We start from the raw sequence: 25,511 nt of genomic DNA on the forward strand, positions 1-25,511 counted from the left end.
AGAAAAATTGGGTGTGGTGAGGTCGAAAAGAAGAGCAGCCAATAATAAGCTAGGCTAATTGACAGTAATATGATAATGATTGGGGTCAGGTTGAGAGTGATGTTGAGGACTTGAGAGTGTCTTGAATGCTAAGCCTTAGACAAGGTTTCTCAGCTGGGTAAAGGCTAATTAAAAAAGTTCTTCTTCTAGCTTAAAAAAAAAATCATTCTTAATATATAATATAAATGGCCACTACAACTTTTTAAAAAGTAGAAAAAAATTTGCCACTACGACATAGCAGCTTTTGTCATTTTTGTACCTTCCTATTATGTTTTTTTTTAATATGCACATTTAGCTTTCTACATGGGAACACTTCTGGTATTTTTATATTCTCCTTTTTCCACTTAACATTACAAAGCGAATGGTGCATATTGATGAACCTCTTTGTTCATCAGTTTCTTCATCTCTAAAAGTGGTGATAGTTATTATATATACTTCACAGAGTTGTTGTGAAGATTAACTAAAATATTGCACACATGGTACTAGACCAGTGCCTGGCACATAGTACGCCCTCAATATTAGTTATCATTAACATTGACTTATCATAATCTTTTTTCTATATTATTCTATGTAGAATATAGTCTATATTATTTCTGTATTATGGTATCTTTGTACTCACCACGGCTGTAGCATTGGCCTCTTTTAACTCTTTCCCTTGAGACTGTGGTAGTGATGGCGTTGGAGCAACTTGATCCCTTGTTTAAGTGGGAGAGGAGAGCGACTGAGAGACGGAGACAGAAGTGGCTTCCTGTAGCCCTCTCAAGAGGGACAAGACTACCTTTCATAGAAACACCCCCAAAGTCTCCCCTCTAGTCTGAATAGCCAGAACAAGGAAACATGTCTATTTTTGAACTAGTGGTTACTTTGGTGAGATTATTGAGGATACATAGGCTATGTGAGGTAAGTATAGATAACAATACTAGGATTCTGTTTAGAAAGAGTGGATGGGTTCTGGGTAAACCACAAGCAGTCTCTACTACAGTTGGCATTGTGGTTTTTAGCAGTTTATAGCAATTTCTTTAAGAATTATTAGTGCTACAGTAAAGTTTTACGGTCTTCTTTGCCTTTTCCCTGTCCACCTCTAAGTAATGCCTTCTCTAATGTATGGTTTTGATTTAAGGATTCTGAGCCAGGGTTGCTGTATAGAACAGAGAAAAGGATGCATTTTAGATATACACAATTAAATTTTAATTTCAAGATTGCAGATGGTCATTAAAATGATACTTTTCTCAGCCATTCCATCTTTTTTTTTTAATTTATTTTTAATTGGAGCATAAGCCATGACATCTTTTGTTGGCTTATTCCTCTCTGAATGCCTGTAAAATTTGTGGTGCTCATTTGGCAACCAAAATGAATAATCTTAGATTATTGTCTTTTTATATATGTCACACCAAGAATCAGCTCTCCTTGTATCTCTGACACAAATAAATTCCAGTGTATCTCTATTGTTAGTGATAGCTCCAGATGGTATGGTTAGAAGGTCTGTTTAAAGTTAATTCATAAATATTTATTGTACACAATAAATATTATGTGTATAATAGAGTATGGAAACAATAAAGATGGACAGTATGTGGTTCCTACCCTCAAGGAATTAAGCAGAATATAAATGTATTAAAGGAGGCACAAGAGGGATTACTTTTGATTAGGAGAGTAGGGAGTGAAAAGGATCAGTTACGGTGGTGACATTTAACGTGATCCTTAGAGTAGCATTTTGTGAATTAGAGGTAGGAGGATGGGCATTTTAGATGGAAGGGAGCAATGGAGCTAGAGTATGGAGGCAGGAAAGCTCAAAGGCATGTGCTTTGAAGCAGAGTGAGGGAATAGTGGGACATATAGTTGGAATGGTGGGTTGGGGCTATTTGAGAAGTATCACTACATAAGTTGAATTTGACTCTGGACAGTGGGAAGCCATTGAATATGTGTTTGTTTTTAAAGCAAGGAGTCTTGGAAATTGCTTTCTACCAAAGCATAAGTAGCCTTAGGATTTGTTATCTGTTGTTATGATAGAGTGATTTTGGAGTTCACCCATTAATTCATTTTAACAAGTATTTATGGCATATCAAGTATGTGGTAGGTATCATTTTCTGCAGATCCAGCAATGACCAAGGCAGACAGGGTCTCTGCTATCGTGAAACTTATATCAAAATTTGGGGGGAATTCAGGAAATAAACATGTAAATAAATAGGATTACTGTAGATATTTCTAGGAGTGCTAAAGAAAATAAGAGTTTGACATGACAGAGTGTTTTGGGTCATAATTTATATCATTAGTCATGGAATGACGCATGTTTTTGCTCTGGGCAACAAGCTGAATAACAATAGCTAGTATTGATTACTTACTGTGTGCCAGGTACTGTTTAAGCAGTTTTCATGGATTATCCTATTTAATAATAATCATCACAACCTTATGAAGAAGGTAGCGTTATTCTTTTTTTTTTTTTTTGCTTGTTCAATCGGTTTATTATTGTCTTATCTGAAAAATCTTGATAGAAAATTGTGGTTTGGTTTAACTCTCAGCAGCTCGTTCCTGAGCTCTAAGGAAGCTTGCCTTCTTCTGAGCTACCCGATCTTTCTTCTGGGCAAGTGACATTTTGGGACGGTTCCACCTCTTCTTTTTAACTTCTTTCTTGGGCTGCTTCTCATACACTGGATTCTCTCGTATTGCAGCATGAGCTTTCTTATACATCTCCTCCATCATGTCTGGAGTTACGTTCTTTATGTACTGAGAGAATTGTTTCTTATAAGCATCTTCATCTTCTTCAATCAGGTAACGCATGCAATCTGCAATGTTCTGACCCATGATGTGCTTTCAGTGTACCTCAGCACTGAATTCTTTGCTTTCTGAATCATAACCAGGGAACCGTTTGATACTGTGAGGGATAGACAAGCCTCCATCGACAGCTCCCTTTAGGGCCCCAAAAACTTTATTCCCGGTAGTAGTTCTGGCAAGTCCAGAACTACTGGACTTGGATGCATCCAAGTAACAGGTGAAGGCACCAGGTTGACCATCAATACTTTCCACATTGTATTCATCTCCAGTCACTTTGACTTGTCCTTCATAAATTTTGTCCATATCAAACCTATTAAGAAGCCTGCGGGCCAGCAGCAGGCCAGTACAATATGCTGCAGCATAATTTGTCAGGCCAACCTTCACACCATATTTTGGGAGTTCATGAGCATAAGCTGCACAAACTATCATATCTCCTTCTATACGGGCATAAGCAATCTGACAAATGATATCTCTGTTCATTACACGAACAATCATTTTGTATTTAGGTGTGTTGTACTTATTTTTATCTTGGATAACCAATCGTTTCCGAGCATAGTAGTCAGTTTTGCCCTCTCATCTTCTGAATTTCACTTGGTATCTCTTGAAGTAGGCCTTGTTCTTGACAACTTTCACAAACCCCATCCTGCGGAACAGAACCCCGAATCCGCGGCTTGCCACATTGCTGCAGAACCAGCACGGCTCCATTGGGGGGAAAAAGCGGTAGCGTTATTCTTATATTATAGATGAGGAAACTGGGGTGTTAAGTGGTGGTGTCAAGGTCTAAACCATTTAATCTGATTTTACGCTCGTACTGTTAATCACAATTACTCACTTGTATTGCCATTGTGTTCAGTCATGTTTGACTCTTTCTGACCCCATGGACCATAGCTCACCAGATTTCTCTGTCCAGGCAAGAATGCTGAAGTGGATTGCCTTTTCCTATGCCAGGGACTCTTCCCAACCCAGGGATTGAACCCTTGCGTCTCCTGCATTAGCAGGTGGGGATTCTTTGCCACCAAGTCACCTAGGAAGTTGGACTGTTATGCCTGAGAAGTGGAGTAGGGTGAGAAGAATTCTGTTTTGGCCACGTTTGAAATAGTAAGTAGTTGATATGTTAGTCTGGAAACATAGTTGTTTCGGAGGTTAGGACTGGAGATACAAACTTCAGATTCATCTGCTTGCAGGTAAAACCATGGAACTAGATGAGAATTTTTAGTCTGTAGATAAGAAAAAGAAAAAGATTAAGGGCTGACCCTGGAAGCATTCAAATTTTAAAGCTTGAGCAGTGGGAGGAGCCAGAAATGGAGAGTGGCTAGTGAGATAGAAGAAACCAGGAGAACATGTTGTCAGGAAATCAAAAGAAAAGCTTCTGAAGAAAGGACTGTCACATGTTGTGGATGTGGCTAGGATGCAGGCACAAGTCCAGACTGAGTCAGATGAGAAAATGGAGCAAAGTGGAAGACACACACGTAAACACACATATATGTGTTTATATACATATATATAGATATATGTATACATATATATACATATATACTGTATATACAATGTATATATATACATGTAATACATATATACATATACATGTATATAGACAATTGTATGGACAATTTTTACAGAGGTTTCACAGTGATGGGGGGTGCAAAGAATTTTGGTGGTAGTTAGAGGGGACATGGGATTAGGGAGGGTTTTTAAGCATGGGGGAGAACTATGGTTGATAAAAGTGATCCGCTGAGGAGACAGAGATTTATGATATAGGAAAGAAGAAAATAAATACAGGGATTGGTCTTTGATTGAAGCAGGGCCCTTTTTTTTTTTTTTTTTTAATAGTAGAGAGGCAGAGCACAAGGGTACAGTTACAGGGTTGTGGAAGGATAAAGGAGTTCACTTCTGATTGCTTCTATTGTTTCATTAATATTTAAGATAGTAATCAGCTGAGAGTGGAGGGAGTTATGGGAAATTTAAGGAGAGAGGAGATGTGTTTGACAGGGTCCCCAAGATTACCCCTCAGATAGGTGCTTCACTAGCAGGACTCACAGAATTCAGCATGTAGTCATAGTCATGGTTAGTGTAACAAAAAGCTGCAAAGCAAAATCAGTAAAGACAAAAAGCTTATGGGGTGAAGGCAGAGGAAACCAAATAGAAGCTTCCAAGAATCTTCTCCCATAGTTCACCTAAGATACTATTAATCCCTTCAACAGTGAACTGTGACATCATGTATGAAGTGTTGATTACCAACAATTGTTTAATGAGTGAAACTCATTAAAAACTTACTGCCCAAGGTTTTCCTTGGAGCCTGGTAACATGGGCTAACTCTGACTAGCACGTACAAAATTCCAGATGCCCAGAACACAAGCATTCAACCTAAGCCATATTGTTTACACAGTTTAAGCACATTGAGCCACTAACTCCTGTCAGGATTGAGGGGACACTTCCCACACCCAAGTTCCCAGACTTCAGGCAAGGACCAGCCTTGCCAGCAGGTCTTTCTACGAATAGGAGTCTTAGACTTGGAGTGCCACCTCTTTTCTGCACGGTATGAAATACTGACTATGAGGATAGGAGAGTGACCATCCTAACGAGAGGAATTGAGATTGTCAGGAGTGTTGTGTTCACATGACACATGTGGTGATGAGTTTAATCAGCTAGTAGGATTGTGTTTTTTTTTCCCTCCGTGTATCTATATCCAGCTGCTCAGAAGCTGGCTGTGTTGCAGTTTTATTGTGGTAGTTTAGTTGCTAAGTCATGTCTGACTCTTGTGACCGCGTGGACTGTAGCCCACCAGACTCCTCCCTCCGTGGGATTCTCCCAGCAAGAATACTGGAGTGGGTTGCCATGCCCTCCTCCAGGGGTTCCTCCCCACCCAGGGATTGAACTCTGGTCTCTTGCATTGCAGGCAGATTCTTTACTGACTGAGCTACAAGGGAAGCCTGCAGTTTTAACTAGGCTGTGCCAAAATCATTTGACTAGTGCAAAAATAAGATTCCTCCTTTCTCATATGATGTGAGACAGAGACAAAGATGGAGGTTCTTGGATTTTATTCTCAATTGATATTTCCATGGTAGATGATCCTCCTCTCTCTAGTGACAGGAGCATGTGGGACTCAGAGGATAGAATTTGTATGGAATTACCTGGCACTCTTCAAGGAAAACAGCACCAAATCCTGAAAAGCCTTCATTGTGACTTTTTAATGGGGTCCCTTTACCTGGTTTGGTTTTGGGCCAATTGTTTTAGGGCTAGATGGATGGAATTTGGGTCTTTTATTTCAGGAGCAGATAGATGAAACCAAGAAAGTAAATTTTGGTTTTCTTTCATAGGTATATGTGGCCATTGAACAATTACTTAAGATGTAAAGTCCTTAAAAGCAGTGATTCTTAGCTTAAGGTAGGGGTGTGTGTGTGTGAGAGAGAGAGAGAGAGAGAGAGAGAGAGAGAGAGAGAGAGAATCCTTCAGTTGTGTCCAACTGTTGGGACCCTCTGGTCTGTAGCCTGCCAGGCTCCTCTATCCTTGGCATTCTCCAGGCAAGAATACTGGAGTGAGTAGCCATTCCCTTCTCCAGGGGATCTTCCTGACCCAGGGATCAAACCTGGGTCTCCTGCATTGCAGGTAGATTCTTTACTGTTTCAGCCACCAGGGAAGCCTCAACTTAGGGTATACGTCCAAATAACTTGTGTGGCTTTTTCAAAATATATATGATTTTTAACTCACTTCCAGGGATTATGATTCGGTTAACTCAGGATGAAGAAATGGTCTGTGAATTTTTAAAATGCTTCCCGATTGATTCTAATGTGCACTTCTGCTTAAGAATCACAGCTTCATGCTGGAGGGTGTCAGCTTAATCTTTATAAAAAGTTTGGATCCTCCATTAGTACCATCGAGGCAGTTTGTTTTGCTCCCTGTTTAAGGCAAGAAACCAGGAGAATTTTTTCATGGTCATGTTGGGCCATGTGTCTGGCCGGATAGATGGGAGAGTGTTGATTGGATCATGTATCTCCTTCCACACACACATGTGTGCCAGGGAATCAAATCCTTTGGTCAGCCTGCCTAATTTCTAATAGTTGGCAGAACTTTGGTGTCTTTAAGAGAGAAGCTCAGCCAAATGTTGCCTTGAAGTCTAGACTCAGGGACCAATTTAGTATTTCTTTAGGAATCATAGATTGAGAATATTAGTACATCTTCAGTGCTATTAAGTTCAGGCACTCTCTTGAAAGTGATGGGGAATGGAAGAATTGAAAATTAGTTGTTTAATCTTAGGTTTAAACTTACAGACTGAAGTGGGCTGGAAAATTAACCACTATTTGTAACACTTTTGATGAAATATTGTATTCTAAGTTTCAGATTAATTATTTGGAAATAAATTTCTGGATTATGACTAGTTCATACCTTGTGAACTGCTTGAACTTCAGTTTTTCATTTTGAGTATAAAATATAGAAAAGTAAATAAATCTTTTTTTTTTTTTTACAAAGTAATTCTTGTAACATTTTGGGTTATAAAATATCAAGGTATACTGTTAAATACCTGTCAGACTACACCATCATATCTGATATGGTAAGACAAAGCATTAATTACTTTATATTCATTTCCTGTTATAGAAGAAAGAGTTTATGGATTATTCAACAGTTATTTAAAATAAGCTAGTAAAGCGTTTTGAAAGAAAATGTATTACAAACATTTTCATCACAAATAGATCTTACTTTTTGGTTCTTAGATATGTTTGCTATTATTTTTTCATGCAGAAAGAGTAGTAAGACAAAATTTGTATTAGCTCTTAGTAGATATTTTTACAATGACTCATGAAACATCATTTTGTTGTGGGTTAAATACTTTACTCATTACTCTTGTTTATGTATATTTAGAAAACCTATATAGGAATTTCTATATCATTTTATATCAAAAGAATTATAAAAGAATTATAAATGTCTGCTTGCAAAAATATCTATGAGACTTATCTGTATCTTTTCAGGACATTGGTATTGCATTAGTATATGGACTTTAAGTCATATTCCTTAGAGCACTGATATTCTGCTAATAAAAGAAAATAATGGAAAATTTTTTTAGTTGCAGAAAAGATTAAGTTAATGAAATTTCTCAATTTCTCAGTTTTTGAGTTTTTAATTCTATGAATTTAAAAAATCTTTATTTTAAATATTGTGGTAAAATATACCTACAATTCTCCCTTTAAACCATTTTTAAGTGTACAGTTCCATGTCATCAAGTATATTCACCTGGTGCTGTAACCATCACTACCATCCATTAACAGCTTTTTCATCTTACTAAACGGAACCCATTAAAAACAGATCCTCATTTACTCCTGACCACTGACTGTTACCATTCTACTTTCTGTCTGTGTATTTGACTAAGTATCTCATAGGAGTGGAATCATGCAGTATTTGTCCTTTATCGACTGGCTTATTTCACTGACTGTACACTTGAGTAAATGTAAGAACCACTAGCAAAAAGTGAGGTAGAGGTGTGCCTTTCTGCTGTTTGCTTTTTACCTGCTCTTGAGCAACTAGTGTTACTATTTTAAATACTTAAATAATTTATCATCTGTGTTTTTAAAAAGCTATAATAAACTAAGCAAGGTCTTAGCTGCCTGCAGGTAATAACAGAGAGCCCGTTGCTGTTACAGTATTGTGCTAGAGAATTTCTGTTGCCTTTTTCCAGCTGCCATCAAAATTCTTATGTTACATATGTATAATGTACATAAGTAAACACTAGAAGTGATCCTGCTATTTTCTAACAGATATTTTAGAGTGTTATATAAACAACTGTTTAATTTTAGTTACTCACTGGAAGTGCTGCTTAGGAACCATAAAAATAAGTTTCAGAAAATTGCTGTTCTGGCCTGAAGAATATTAATATTACAGTCTTAGGCAATATTTACTCCTTCACTCTAAATTTTTCTTTTTCTTTTAGTTCTTAGAACTTCTTTTCTTTTTCTGACTGACGGGTCTGGTTTTACCCAGGACCAGGTGGGTTTTCTCTCTTTTGTCTTATACTAAAGGATGTGTGTAACCTGCCCAGGATTACTTGGGAGTTCTTATTATGTCCAGTACAGAAGTTCAGGTCTTCTGAGTCTCTGTAGTACTCTGTCCCACTCCAGTGCCTGGCCTGAGGCATTGTTATTGCACTCAGTTGTCGGGCGGGAGCACTTGTGAAAGCTCTAGCTCTGGATGAGGGATGCTTAGAGACACACTGCCCTAGGTCCACTACCTCTGGCTGTGTGCAGGCATGGAGTGTCTGCTGCAGTAGACGCACTGGCTGCGGGTGGCAGGCCTGTGTGCTCTGGGCTGCTTTTGGGAGACCTGGGATAGCTGCTGCTCAGGGCCTCCTGTTTAGTGGGCCTTGGGACCCAAGACAGGACCCTCGCTTAGAATTGCCTGGGCTGGGATGAGGCTGGAGGCCTGTTGTTGTTGACTGATCGCCTCTGTCCCATAGATTGGGGAACTCAACCTGCTGATTGATAACCTTTGGAGCTATGTTCTGAGAAGCCTTGGAATTCCCCGGGCATGCTTGGGGTGTCAGAAGTACGGACAGAAAAAAAAGCCTGAAGATTTAGGACTCTGAACCTATCTATCCCCATCTGGTTTTTGGTAAAACCAGAGCAGCCAGTTAAGAAAATGAGTTCTAATAATTAAAAGGAGCTTGGGCCACCAGTGCCAGCAGTCGTGTCCCGGGGAACTTCAGAGGCAGCTCTGGCTCTGAGAAATGGTTCTGACACTGTGAACTGCTGGTCTGGGATCCCTAGCTGGCAAGCTTACCTTCCAGTGAGGAGGAAAGGGAGAGGGTTGAGAAAATGATCCCTGGCCCTAGCCAGAACACCTCTCCACACATATGGCAAATGTTCCCTGTGAGAAAACATAGCCCCCAGCGTGGAGTCCTTTTTAAAGATTTCTTCATTCGCTTACACCTGAGAGTCATTTTAATTCACTTACACCTGAGAGTGATTTTAAATACCAGGTTAACCTGTTTTTGTTAAAATGCAAATTGTGAATTTCACTTAAAAGCATCTGCTAAAGCTAAAGATTATGATAATCTAGTGTAGTAGTGTTCAAACTGAAGTATCTGTACCAGTGGTGCATGAAGGCATCCCAAGGGGTTTGTGGATATATATAGTTTAATGGGATTCCAGATCCTCAACTTCCCTAAATATTCTTTCCTAAAATCCATCTGTTGAGAACACCAAGTCTCTTTTTCTTTTTCAGCTTCCATTACATAATTGCTCATCTTCCACTTTATAAAATAAAGGCATACTTATCACATCTCACATACAGAGTGTCTCACTTCTTGCTCTGGTGCCTGCTTTAGCTTGTGAAGGTATGTTGGGTGCAAAACAAAAGGGACTATTTGAGAATGCATAGTTCCCAAAACAAACACCTATAAAAAGTATTGAAGCAGGTGTTTATTTCACTAGCTTACAAACTAGTGACCAAACTCTGTCACCCATCATCTTTCTGAAAACTCTGAAGCAAAGTGTTGATATTGGCCTATGTATTAACATACATTTGAGTCAAAAATTTAAGTCCGAACTTTTCTAACAGAAAATAAGTCTTTGTGGCTTTGCTAATTAGATTATATAGTAGACATTTCCCATAAATTTTCATAAATTCCAGATTTTAATAGAATTCTATTTAAAGCATATATGCAATAGGAAATACACTGGAAATTACATCATTTACAACTGTTAAACCTGTAATTATTCGGGTTATAATGTAGAACTGTTCAAAAGAGTATGTTGTTTTTCAGAACCTTAATGGAGATAGCATGTGAACAAAAATAATTTCATGACCACTGCTAGGGTATTGTGGGAATGGCTGAGTTTTAGAGTCATTATGAGTATGCTAGCTTTGAATCTTGTCCTTGGCAATGTGACTTTAGAAGTTTACATAAAATCTACTCAGCAGTTTTATTCGAGATACACACACACACACACACACATATATACACCTAATTTTCTAAAGATTTTAAGTGTTCTGTCATTTTAATATAGATTGGTATTAAATTTTTGTCATTTTTTGCATTTGTTTTGATAATCATTTGATTTTTCATCTTTATTCTGTTGATGTGGTGATAAGCATTGAAGTTTGAATACTGAATCAATCTGACATTCCGGCATTAAACCCAACTTAATTGTGATGCTTAACATATATTTTTGGGTTTGATTTACTAGAGCTTTGATTATGATTTTTTACATTGTGTACACAAGAGAGAATCTTTTCTTAAGTTTTGGTGTAAAGTTTTGGCATCAACGTGCTGCCCACACAAAACGAGTGAAAAGTATTCTTTCATGTAATGCTAGCTAGTGTCATTACTGCCTTAGATGTTTGAAAGTTTGGAAGAATTCAGTGACAAATCCTGTCTTATCCTGGAGTTTTCTTTTTGGAGAGATTTTAAAGTAGAGATTTAGTAGTTTATTTATTAGTAGAATTTTATAAAGTATAAAGTTTGATGAAGTAGTTTCTTTATTAGCTGTAGAATTATTTAAGTTTTCTGTGACTTCTTGTGTCATTTGACAAGTTGAGCGTTTTTAGGAATTTGTCTGCTTAATTTTAAAATTTATTGGCATAAACTTGTTCAAAATAATGATTTTCTGTTTATTGTCTTAATATCAGTAATTGTGTACATTTTTTCATTTCTAATATTGCTTATTAATGTCTTCTCTCTTCTTGGTCTCTTTTCTAGAGGTCTTGTGAAAGAATCAAGTTTTTGTAATGCTGATTTTCTCTATTTTCTTTTAATCTGTACCCTCATCTATGTTATTTTCTTTCATTTACTTTTGTTCTTTTCCTCATCTTTTGAAGTTCTTTGATTAGTTCATTAATTTTCAGCATTCTTCTTTTCTAATATAAATTTTAAGGCTTTGAATTTCTAACTACTACTGTAGGTGCATCTCCCACATTTTAATATGTTGCCTTTTTATTCCATTTCTCTTCCTTTAGAGGTTACTATAATTTGGAAGTTAAAACTTCCAAATGTTCCATGTTATATGCTTTCTAATTTCCTATTTCTCTTTTCTTCTTTGAACTGTCAGTTTTTAATATGTTTTAATTTCCAAATACTTTAAAAAGTTATTATTTTAAAAAATTTCCAACTTATTTCCATTGTGGCCCAGTATTTGTTCCATGTATGTAAATGTTTCACATGTATTTCAAAGTAATGTTTCTCCTGCAGTTGTTGTATTGTATGTGTCCACTAGACCCAGCTTATTATTTAGATTTTCTGATTTTTGTCTGCTTCATCCATCAATTAATGTGTATTAATGTTACCTATCTTGATGGGATATTTTCCAATTTTTCCATGTAACTTTCAGGTTTTGCCTATTATATACTTTGAGTAGTACTAGATTAAGTACATAAAATATAGAATTATTACATTTTCATGATGAATTGCATCTTTCATATAATGACCATCATTATTTTTAGTTAGGATTTTTGCGCTACAGTTCCACTTTTTTCTTTTATTAATATAAATAATGTGACTTTATTTTGGTTATTTTTGTGGTTTGTTTTTCCATCCTTTTATTTACATTCTGTAAATAAATGTACAGAATGTATTTTGATGGTTTTTGGGAAAGCATCTGACTGAATTTTTCTCTCTCAGTGTGAAATCTTTGTATTTTGACTGTAATGTATAGACTACTTACATTTATTGTAAATACAGAATTATTTAGATTTATTTCTACCATTTTTTCCTTTTAAAAAACTTTAAAAATATTTATTTTCCATATGTTCTCATTATCTTTTGGACTAATGTAGTTTATTTTCCTGAATCAATTTTCCCCTCTTGTTTGCCTGACATACATTCCGTTTCTCTTCCTTTAGAGGTTACTCAGTTAAAACTGCCAAATGTAAGTATCAAAGTATAAAGCTAATCACTGTCTTTTAGGTGTCTCCCAAGGATGCTCTCCTATGATTCCTGCTCTCTATTTCTTTTAATTGAGAGAGAGAGAATCTAATTGAGATAGCTTGGATCAGGTGTCTAGCTCTAGTAGCTATTGTGAGGTATGGGGGAAGAGGAGGATTTTAGTAGGGATATGGCCCCTGGGTTCCTGTCTTTTACCCCTTACCACCTCTCCTTTCCCTTCCCTTCCCTGGACCATATATTACCATGCCTCTTATCTGCCATTTAGGAGATATCTACTACAGAATTGCAGCAAACCCACACGTATCTAGTTCTGTACACTTTCTGTAAGACTTCTTTTCCCCCACAAACTCATGGCATGGGGAAGTCTCTGCTTTCTCATCCCTCGACCCTCTACCCTTCCCATTCCTTTTTCTTCTTATCAGTTCCACGTTCTCTCTTCTCCTCCAGTTCCCATTCCTTTTTCTTTTTTGTATATATGAGTATTTGAAACCTGTCAAAGGCAGTCCCCCACCCCAGCTGGTCATCTTTTCAGGGTTGAGCTGTTTCAGAAGCCTTGGGTGAGTTATGTTTTTTCCCTTGGCCTCTCCCTTCTTTTCCATTAGTGTTTATCTGCTTGAGAATTCCTAGGAAACTTTGAATATGACATAGGTGTTCCACAGTTAGAATGAACTATACCTTAACAATTAAGGGAGGCTCAAGACTGAATATATATATATACTTGACACCGTCCCAAACGCAAACATTTTAGCAGACAAAGACATCCTTCTGAATTCTCCACTGGGCATTATTATTTTCATTTTAACTTGAGCTCCTTATCCTTTTTATCAATCATCTTATAGCCAGGTCTTGCTTTTTTTAATGTTTTCATCTTATCTGTTTATAAAATATTAATACTTACCTTGCCAGTACTTTTGGGTTAATAAATAGTCTCCATAAAGAAACTGAGAATTAATTTAAGAAACATCCAATAATTTAGTTTTTCTTTAAATTTATTCAGAGAATTAAATTCATAACTTTTAAATAAGCAATAAGGATATATTGCGTAGCACTGGGAATTATAGTCATTATCTACATAACTTATAATGGAGTATAATCTGCAAAAATAGCAAATGTCTATGCTGTACACCTAATACTAATATAATATTGTCAATCAACTACACTTCAATTAAAAATATAACTAAATTTTTATTAAATCTTTCTATCTTTTCCTTTAGAGTTTTTGCTTTTGGCATCTGATTAAAAAAGTTATTCCCAAGAACATGAAAATACCCTACTCTAATACATTTATGGTATACATAGGTTGTTTTTTAGATAATCTACCTATATTTGGACTGATACTTTTAAAACACATTTTAAATAGCTGGTAAGGCAAGACCCTTCATGTTTCTTTTTAAATGTTTTAAAAACATGTAAAAAATAGAAACTAAATGGCCAAACTATTTTTTTTTTACTTTTGTCATATTTTATACATATGGAATAATTTTAAAACATCATTTGGAGTCCAGTGGTTAAGATTCCCTACTTCTACCGCAAGGGGAATGAGTTCAATCCTTGGTCAAGGAACTAAAATCCCACATGCTGCATGGCACTGCCCAAAAAACCCAAAACAAAACCCCACTATTTGATTGTAGTATTTTGACCAGCTGAGTGGATATAAATTTATATAGTGTCATATTTATTTTGTCTTTTTGAGATTTACTTCCCAAATAAGCTCTCACATAAAATATCCTTTGAACCTGTTATTTATTTATGCATTAGTATAGTGGTGATAACTGAAGATACATGAAAGAGGTATGTGATGAGATTAACTTGTTACTATGGGAAGCCTAAGTAACTGGTCCTTTCTAGCACAGTGACTGGTACTGGACAGGAACTCAAGAATTAAATATAGAATTAAATGATTAATGAAGACATCTTCTGGGAGAATTTATGAGACTCAACCTTACAGAACTGATTAAGTTAGGGATGCTCATATTTTCACTAATTTCACTGGTAGGAAGCAAAGTAGGTGAATTTAGAATGCTAGTTTAGCGATTTATAATAAGGAATGTGTCTATCAAGTGTTAGAGTCAGTTGTGTCAGCCCTGTCAGTGCTTATTTTTTCTTGCAGAAAATATTTTTATTAGAAGTTTATGTGAAGAATGGTATTGGAATCAGGATAGTTACTCTCACAGATTTAAGTTCTGATAGCCCATGACGGGAATGACATATCAAATGGATTAATATTTTGTTCATTTGTCAGCATCCCTATCTACTGTGCATGAAAGACTACTACTTAGGTTTTTCACTTACAAATATTCTCTTCTGATCAGTATCTTCCTCCTGGATATATTCTTTCCTAATTTAGTTATATTATTATTTTACCATCAGATCTTGCTCTGACTTAGGAGCAATTATTTAAAAAAATGTACATGTTTTACATTAACACAAGTTTATTTAAACTATTGGCAGTTATTGAACCTTTATATATGTGAAATACACGTTAAGTATTTTATTATTTAATTATAAAACAATACAACAACACCACAAAGGTGCTATACACCAATGTTCATAGTGATATTCATAATAATACAAGTGTTCATTAATTGATGAATGGTTAAGAGAATGTGATATACACACGTGCCCAGTGGAGTATGATTCAGCCACAAAAAGGAATGATGTTCTGATACTGCTATAACCTGGACAAGGCTTGAAAACGTCATGCTAAGTAATATAAGCCAGAAATAAGCCACTTATTGAATGGTTCACTTATGAGGTATCTAGAAAAAGGACTGGAGAAGGCAATGGCAACCCACTCCAGTACTCTCACCTGGAAAATCCCATGGATGGAGGAGCCTTATGGGCTGCAGTCCATGGGGTTGCACAGAGTCGGACACGAATGAGCGACTTCACTTTCGTCTGCATTGGAGAAGGAAATGGCAACCCACTCTAGTGTTCTTGCCTGGAGAATCCCAGGGACAGGGGAGCCTGGTGGGCTGCTGTCTGTGGGGTCGCACAGAGTTGGACGCGACTGAAGCGACTCAGCAGCAGCAGCAGAAAAGGGACATTCACAGAGAAATAAAGTAGATTATAGAGTTTACCAGAAGTTGGGGCCAAAGGCGGGTGGGGAATTACTACCTAATAGTTGCAGAGTTTCTGTGTGGGGTGATGAAAACATTTTGAAAATAGAAATCAGTGATGGTTGTACAATATTGTGAATGTGATTAATGCTGGTATGTACCCTCAAAAGTGGCTAAAATGGCATATTTTAAGTATATATATTTACCATAAAAGTGAAAAAACAAACAACCCATTGACTTAGGTTCTATTATTTCCGTTCTGCAGTGAGGTTCAGAAAAGATAAGTAGTATGAGATCATATAGCTAATAGGTTACAAACCCTAGTCTTGAACTCGGGTCTAATCTCAGCTTCCATATTTTTAACCAATTGGTTCTCTCCTTTCAATAATGAAAGTGAAAGTCCCTCCTTTTCTGCTCCCTATGTCCGTTCTCTTTCAGATATTATCTCTATTGATTCTTTGGCCTCTATCTTTTTAGACCCTTTTTCTGTGGGTTCATTTAGGTGGGATATGTGTGCATATAAAAACATGTACAACTTCTCCTTTTTTAAAATAAACATGATAATTTTGTACATACTGTTCTGTCACTGCCTTTTTTCTCCTGATAATACACCTAAGAGGTGTTTCCCTATTCATATAGGTCTACTTCATTCTTTTTATTGACTGCATAGTGTTTCATGGTATGGGTATGCCATATACCCATTTCCCTGTTTCTTAGGTAGTTTCCAGATATTTGTTCTACATAGAGTGTTACAGGGCTTGTACATGTATCTTTGTACTATTCAGGATTAGATACTCAGAAGTGAAATTTTGGGGTAAATGCAATGCACATTTAAAATACTTAAAGTTACTGAAATGTTTTCTTTCCCCAAAGTGGTTATTAAATTCCCTGTAATGGCGTATGAGTGTACCTGTTTCCCAGAAACAGGATATTATGAATCATTTTTTCTTCCTATCCCAAGATCAGTAATTGATATTTTGACTTTAATATGTAAATTCTGATTTGCATCCAGGTCTTTGATATTTTTCATTTGATCTTTTTATTTTAAATTATCCCCTTTGTATGCTCTGCCCATTTCTCTAATATTAGTCTTTTTTATTGATGTGTAAAAAACTGTTCTATGTATTAATTCTTTTAAGTATATATTGCAGGTTTTCCCATATACTGCAAATTAAATTTTTATGTAGATAAATCTAGCACTTCTTTCTTTTTTTTTTCCATTTATTTTTATTAGTTGGAGGCTAATTACTTTACAGTATTGTAGTGGTTTTTGCCATACATTGACATGAATCAGCCATGGATTTACATGTGTTCCCCATCCTGAACTCCCCTCCCACCTCCCTCCCTATCCCATCCCTCTGGGTCTTCCCAGTGCACCAGCCCAGAGCACTTGTCTCTTGCATCCAACCTGGACTGGTGATCTGTTTCACACTTGATAATATACATGTTTCGATGCTGTTCTCTCATATCATCCCACCCTCGCCTTCTCCCATAGAGTCCAAAAGTCTGTTCTGTACATCTGTGTCTCTTTTTCTGTCTTACATATAGGGTTATCGTTACCATCTTTCTAAATTTCATATATATGCATTAGTATACTGTATTGGTGTTTATCTTTCTGGCTTACTTCACTCTGTATAATGGGCTCCAGTTTCATCCATCTCATTAGAACTGATTCAAATGAATTCTTTTTAATGGCGGAGTAATATTCCATGGTGTATATGTACCACAGCTTCCTCATCCATTCGTCTGCTGATGGACATCTAGGTTGCTTCCATGTCCTGGCTATTATAAACAGTGCTGTGATGAACATTGGGGTACACGTGTCTCTTTCAGATCTGGTTTCCTGGGTGTGTATGCCCAGAAGTGGGATTGCTGGGTCATATGGCAGTTCTATTTCCAGTTTTTAAAGGAATCTCCACACTGTTCTCCATAGCGGCTGTACTAGTTTGCATTCCCACCAACAGTGTAAGAGGGTTCCCTTTTCTCCACACCCTCTCCAGCATTTATTGCTTGTAGACTTTTGGAAAGCAGCCATCCTGACTGGCGTGTAATGGTACCTCATTGTGGTTTTGATTTGCATTTCTCTGATAATGAGTGATGTTGAGCATCTTCTCATGTGTTTGTTAGCCATCTGTATGTCTTTGGAGAAATGTCTGTTTAGTTCTTTGGCCCATTTTTTGATTGGGTCATTTATTTTTCTGGAATTGAGCTGGAGTAGTTGCTTGTATATTTTTGAGGTTAATCCTTTGTTGCTTCGTTTGCTCTTATTTTCTTCCATTCTGAAGGCTGTCTTTTCACTTTGCTTATAGTTTCCTTTGTTGTGCAAAAGCTTTTAAGTTTCATTAGGTCCCATTTGTTTATTTCTGCTTTTATTTCCAATATTCTGGGAGGTGGGTCATAGAGGATCTTGCTGTGATTTATGTCAGAGAGTGTTTTGCCTATGTTCTCCTCTAGGAGTTTTATAGTTTCTGGTCTTACATTTAGATCTTTAATCCATTTTGAGTTTATTTTTGTGTATGGTGTTAGAAAGTGTTCTAGTTTCATTCTTTTACAAGTGGTTGACCAGTTTTCCCAGCACTACTTGTTAAAGAGGTTGTCTTTTTTCCATTGTATATTCTTGCCTCCTTTGTTGAAGATAAGGTGTCCATAGGTATGTGGATTTATCTCTGGGCTTTCTATTTTGTTCCATTGATCTATATTTCTGTCTTTGTAGCACTTCTTTCTTTTATGGCTTCTGGCCACGTTGCTATGTTTTGCTAAGAAAGTCTTCTCTGCTTCAAGATTACAGGAATATGGTCCATTATTTCCTCTGATAGTGCTGTAGTTTTTACAAACTTTTATTTCTTTAATTGGAGTTGTATGACTTTGGATTAATTCCCCGCCCCCAGCCCCAAATAGTCCATCTTTTTGCCACTGACTTGAACTACCACTTTGATTTTACACTAAATTTTCACATATTCATGGACATTTTACTGAACTTATTTCTGTTTAATTGTTTTGTTGGTCCGGGGTCCAGGAAACTACGACACTGTGGGACAAATCTAACTCACCACCTGTTTTTATTTTAAAGACTATTTTGTAAGGAAAGAAAGATTTTGTAAAGAAAGATGTTTTTAAATCTGTGCAGTAAGTTTACCCTGTTACTTGAATACCACATCCTAAGTTCCTTACTTGTTCCTAGTTCCTTCTAAGTATATCACAGGAAGTAGAATTCATTGAGGCTTGGAATGTGGAAAATGACATTCTCAGCCTTTTCTATGGCTTAAAAGGCTAATATTTTAAAACCAGGTGGTATTTTCTCTGATGACATATAGTTTGGTATAATATATCTACATATTTAAAATCTTTTAGAACATGATTTCTTAATCTAGGATTATGCAATGTCTAATAATCTTTTTATATGATATGTAAAATTTGAGGAATATGTGCTTTTTCTTTGGGAGAAATTCATAGCCTTATTGGGCTTCCCTGGTGGCTCAGTGGTAAAAAATCTGCCTGTAATGGAGGAGATGTGGCAGGAGCTGCAGGTTTGCTCCCTGGGTCAGGAAGGTCCTCTGGAAAAAGAAATGGCAGCCCACTCCAATATTCTTGCCTGGGAAATCTTCTGGACGGAGGAGCCTGGCTGGCTGCAGTCCATGGGGTTGCAAAAGAATCGATGTGGTCACTCACCTAGAGCCAAACATCCTGGAGTGTGAAGTTAAGTGAGCCTTTAGAAAGCATTACTATGAACAAAGCTAGTGGAGGTGATGGAATTCCAGCTGAGCTATTTGAAATCCTAAAAGATGGTGCTGTTAAAGTGCTCACTCAATGCATCACAAAAATTCAGCAATGGCCACAGGACTGGAAAAGGTCAGTTTTCATTCTAATCCCAAATAAGCGCAAGGGCAAAGAATGTTCAAACTACCATACAGTTGCACTTAGTTCACATGCTAGCTCAAAATCCTTCAAGCTGTGCTTCAACAGCACATGAACTGAGAACTTCTAAATGTACTAGCTGACTTTAGAAAAAGCAGAGGAACCAGAGATCAAATTGCCAACATCTGTTGGATCATAGAGAAAGCAAAGGAATTCCAAAAAAACATCTATTTCTGCTTCATTGGCTATGCTAAAGCCTTTGACTGTGTCGATCACAACAAACTCTGGAAAATTCTTAAATTGATGGGAATAGTAGATCACCTTACCTGCCTCTTGGGAAACCTGTATGCAGGTCAAGAAGCATGAAACAGCAGACTGGTTCCAAATTGGGTAAGGAGTAGGTCAAGTCTGTATATTGTCACCCTGCTTATTTAACTTCTATACAGAGTACGTAATGTGAAGTGCTGGGCTGGATGGCTCACAAGCTGAAATCAAGATTGCCAGGAGAAATAACAACTTCAGATATGCAGATGATAGGACTCTAATGGCAGAAAGTGATGAGGAACTAAAGAGCCCCTTGAGGGTGAAAGAGGAGAGTGAAAAGGCTGGCTTAAAAAATTAAACATTTAAAAAACTAAGATCATGGTATCTGGTCCCATCACCTCATGGCAAGTAGGTGAGAAAAAATGGAAAGAGTGACAAATTTTATTTTCTTGGGCTCTAAAATCAGTGTGGATGATGACTGCAGCCATGAAATTAAAAGATGCTTGCTCTTTGGAAGACAGTCGATGACAAACCTAGAGCGTATTAAGAAGCAGAGGCATCACTTTGCTAACAAAGGTCCATATAGTCAAAACTATGGTTTTTCCAATAGTCTTGTATGGATGTGAGAGTTGGACCAAAGAGAAGACTGAGCGTTGAAGAATTGATGCTTTTGAATTTTGGTGCTGGAGAAGACTCTTCAGTGTCCCTTGGACTGCAAGGAGGTCAAACAAATCAGTCCTTAAGGAAATCAACCCTGAATATACATTGGAAAGACTGATGCTGAAGCTGAAGCTCCAGTGCTTTGGCCACTTGATGCAAAGAACTGACTCACTGGAAAAGACCCTGATGCTGGGAAAGATTGAAGGCAGGTGGAGAAGGGGACAACAGAGGATGGAATGGTTAGGTAGCGTCACTGATTCAATGAATGTGAATTTGAGCAAACTCCAGGAGATAGTGAAGAACAGGGAAGCCTGGCATGCTGCAGTCCATGGGGTTGCAAAGAGCTGGACACGGCTTAGTGACTGAACAACAGCTTTAAACAGCAAGTTTGAATTTAGGTATTATTAGTCTAATACATTTTCATTTCTGACTTTTTTTCATTTTGAATCATTTGTTGACTGTGGAGAAAATTTTTGTTTTTTTCACATTTTAATGTTGAAATCTTGTTTTAAAATTTTTATTAAGAAAATTACAATGCCCTACAGAAATTTGAAGAATAATTTAATGAACTCCCATGTATCCTATATTTTTCTGTCCTTGATGTTTTGCCACATTTGTGCTATTTTTTCTCTGTACACACATGCATACCTATTACTTTTGCTGAATTAGACTGGATTGTAGGTGTCTTGCCCCCTTACCTATATCTACTTCAACGTCTGTTTTCTGAGAAATTAAAAAATTCTCTTAAATCTTTCTACCATACGAGGATTAACTTAGCAAATGTAACCCTGATACAGTATAATATACCTTTAATATTGAAGTTTCATCAGTTATCCCAATACCTTCCTTTACAACAGTATTTATTTTATATTTTTGGCTGTGAGTCCCAATTCTTTATTACACATTGCATTTAGTTTTTATTTTATTTTATTTTTTGGCCACACTGAGCAGTTAGTAGGATCTTGGTTCCCTGATGGGGTTGAACCTGAGCCCTCAGTAGTGAAAGCATGGAGTCCTAACCACTGGACCACCGGGGAATTCTACATTTCGTTTTAATGTCTCTTTAAAATCTTTTAATCTGGAGCAGTTCTTCCAATTTTTTTTTTTTTTTTTTTTTTTTACCTTTTAGGGTCCATGTTGTGTCTTGAAACTTGTCATACCACAGGCCAGTTATTTTATAGGTTGTTCCTCAATTTAAGTTTGTCTGATTATTTCCTTGTGATTAGAGTTGAGTTATCTGTCTTTGGGGCTTCCCTGACAGTTCAGTTGGTAAAGAATCTGCCTGTAATGCAGGAGACCCTGGTTCGATTCCTGGGTTGGGAAGATCCACTGGAGAAGGGATAAGCTTCCCACTCCAGTATTCTTGGGCTTCCCCTGTGGCTCAGCTGGTAAAAGAATCCGCCTGCAATGCAGGAGACCTGGGTTTGAGCCCTGGGTTGGGAAGATCCCCTGGAGAACGGAAAGGCTACCCCACTGCAGTATTCTGGTCTGGAGAATTCCATGGACTGTATAGTACATGGGGTTGCAAAGAGTCGGACATGGCTAAGCAACTCACCTTCACCTTCACCTTATCTGTCTTTGGCAGGTGTGTAGTAATAAGTGATATTCTGTTCATTCAGTACATCATACCAGAAGGCACATAATGTCTCTTGTCCATCGTCACGATGTGTTGAACACATTAAACATTCATCGCAGTAACCTAGCCTCCTTTTGGTGAGGGCGGGTAAATAGAAATCAGTGTCTGGGTGTTATATATGCTCGTTGCTGCTGAGATAGCTGTATGTCATACTGCAGTGTCTTCAGTATGTTACGGTGTGTGTGTGTCTGAGTTTATATTTATACTATATATCCTTTTTTAAACTTTTTTTTTTAAATTTATTTTTTTACCACACTGCTTGGCATGTGGGATCCTGGCTCCTTGATCAGGGATCAGACTCCTGCCCCCTGCAGTGGAAGGATGGAGTCTTAACCACTGGACCACAGGGAAGTCCTGGCACTTTGTATTCTGACTTAACACGAAAGATTTCTTTCTTGATACCTCTTATTCCCATGTTTGTATTTCCTCACAGTGGGAACCAAGGCTTCCAGCAACAGGTGAACATTATTTTTTTTATTAACTACACTACATGTAAAATAGTTTCATAATTGCTACCTACTGATTCAAAGAACCAATCTAAGTGGAGTTCAAGTTGTTTGTATTCCTTTTTTTTTTTTCACTTGACTGAAGACATATATTTAAAATACTTTGTTGTAAAGTTACTTGGATAAGTTTTTTTTTTTTAAATAATTCTCTTGTGGTTATGTTGTTTGAAGGCTAAAATTACACACAGAACAGAATGCTCAGATAAGTGTCACTGTCACTTGTTACCATCCTATCACTCCACCTCATTCCTACTCACACTTTGTAGGCAATCACTTTTAACTTTTTAATTTCTTTTTGAAGAAATAAGGACATTTAAAAATATAGTAGCAGTCTTCATAAGTATCTAATATTTTGGCCATCTGATGCAAAGAACTGACTCATTGGAAAAGACCCTGATGCTGGGAAAGATTGAAGGTAGGAGGAGAAGGGGACAACAGGGGATAAGATGGTTTAATGGCATCACAAACTCGATGGACATGAGTTTGAGCAAGCTCTGGGAGTTGGTGATTGACAGAGAAGCCTGGCATGCTGCAGTCCATGGGGTTGCAAAGAGTCAGACATGACTGAGCAACTAAACTGAACTGAACTGGTTTCCTCACTTAATGTATCTTGGACTGGATCAACAAGATATAGTACAATGGAGTACTCATTGTTGTTTAGTTGCTGAGTTGTTTCTGACTCTTTTACGACTGCAGAGACTGTAACTCACCAGCCTCTTTCCTGGAATTTCCTAGGCAAGAATACTGGAGTGGATTGCCATTTCCTTCTCCTGGGAGCTTCCCAACCCAGGGATTGAACCCGAGTCTCTTGCGTTGGCAGGCAGATTTTTTACCACTGAGTTGCCAGAGAAACCCACAATGGAGTATTCAGTTCAGTTCAGTTGTTCAGTCGTCTCCGACTCTTTGCGACCCCATGAATCGCAGCACGCCAGGCCTCCCTGTCCATCACCAACTCCCGGAGTTTACGCAAACTCATGCCCATCAAGTCGGTGATGCCATCCAGCCATCTCATCTTCTGTCGTCCCCTTCTCCTCCTGCCCCCAATCCCTCCCAGCATCAGAGTATTTTCCAATGAGTCAACTCTTGGCATGAGGTGGCCAAAGTATTGGAGTTTCAGCTTCAGCATCAGTTGTTCCAATGAACACCCAGGACTAATCTCTTTTAGGATGTACTGGTTGGATCTCCTTGCAGTCCAAGGGACTCTCAAGAGTCTTCTCCAACACCACAGTTCAAAAGCATCAATTTTTCGGTGCTCAGCTTTCTTCACAGTCCAACTCTCACATCCATACATGACCACTGGAAAAACCATAGCCTTGACCAGATGGACACAATGAAGTATTAGTCAACCATAAAAATGAATGAAACTGCCATTTGTAGTAATGTGAATGGACCTAGAGAATATTATATTTAGTGAAATGTCAGAAAAAAACAAATACTGTATGGTATTCATATGTGGAACCTAAAAAATAATGCAAACAAATGTATGTGCAAAATAGAAACACAGCTGTAGAAAACAAGCTATTGGTTACCAATGGAGAGAGGGAAGAAAGGAGGAGTAAATTAAGGGTATGGGATTAAAAGACAGAAACTGCTGTGTATAAAGTAGATAAACAGTAAGAATGTATTGTATAGCACAGTTGATTTCAGGCATTGTCTTGTAATAACTTTTAATGGAGTAAAACCTATAAAAAAAGTGAATCACTATGCTCTACACCTGAAACTACTATAATATTGTAAATAAATAAAATGCTATTTTAGATATCTTCCTAGATGACTTTTCAGAAGCTTTTTTTGATGTATAGTAGTGAAGTTGACTTGTGAATATTATTTCTGTCCAACATCTTACTTGACTCAGTCATTAATAATAATAACTCATACTCATTTTTTTTGTGGGATCTATGTAAAGTAATGCTCAAAATTCTCCAAGCCAGGCTTCAATTGTACATGAACCGTGAACTTCCAGACGTTAAAGCTGGATTTAGAAAAGGCAGAAGAACCAGAGATCAAATTGCCAACATCTGTTGGATCATCGAAAAAGCAAGAGAGTTCCAGAAAAACATCTACTTCTGCTTTATTGACTACGCCAAAGCCTTTGACTCTGTGGATCACAATAACTATGGAAAATTCTTAAAGGGATGGGAATACCAGATCACCTTACCTGCTTCCTGAGAAGTCTGTATGCAGGTCAAGAAGCAACAATTAGAACTGGACATGGAATAGCAGAATAGTTCCAAATTGGGTAAGGAGTATGTAAAGTCTGTATATTGTCATCCTGCTTATTTAACTTATATGCAGAGTACTACATGTGAAATGCCAGGCTGGACAAAGCACGACCTGAATCAAGATTGCCGGGAGAAATATCAGTAACCTCAAATGTGCAGATGATGCTACCGTTATGGCAGAAAGCAAAGAACTAAAATAGCCTCTTGATGAAAGTGAAAGAGGAGAGTGAAAAAGCTGACTTAAAACTCAACATTCAAAAAACTAAGATCATGGTGTCCAGTTTTATCACATCATGGCAAATAGATGGGGAAACAATGTAAACAGAGACTTTATTTTCTTGAGCTCCAAAATCACTGCAGATGGTGACTGCAGCCATGAAATTAAAAGACGCTTGCTCCTTGGAAGAAAAGTTATGGCCAACCTAGTCAGCATATTAAAAAGCAGAGACATTACTTTGCTGACAAAGGTCCATCTAGTCAAAGATATGGATTTTCCAGTGGTCATGTATGGATGTGAGAGTTGGATTATAAAGAAAGCTGAGTGCCAAAGAATTGATGCTTTTGAACTGTGGTGTTGGAGAAGACTCTTGAGAGTCCCTTGGACTGCAAGGAGATCCATCCAGTCAATCCTAA

General features: G+C 37.3%; 1 protein-coding gene and 1 pseudogene across 20 annotated transcripts in view; one reads left to right on the top strand and one right to left on the bottom strand.

Annotated features, from left to right (window-relative positions):
• CDC42BPA (CDC42 binding protein kinase alpha) overlaps window positions 1-25,511 on the top strand; it is a 290,294-nt gene that overhangs the window by 19,154 nt on the left and 245,629 nt on the right. The window lies entirely within an intron of this gene.
• Window positions 2,465-3,505, bottom strand: LOC110151808 (large ribosomal subunit protein uL18 pseudogene; annotated as a pseudogene).

The sequence above is a fragment of the Odocoileus virginianus genome, chromosome 11 (genome assembly GCF_023699985.2).
Source record: "Odocoileus virginianus isolate 20LAN1187 ecotype Illinois chromosome 11, Ovbor_1.2, whole genome shotgun sequence".
Taxonomy (NCBI): Eukaryota; Metazoa; Chordata; class Mammalia; order Artiodactyla; family Cervidae; genus Odocoileus; species Odocoileus virginianus.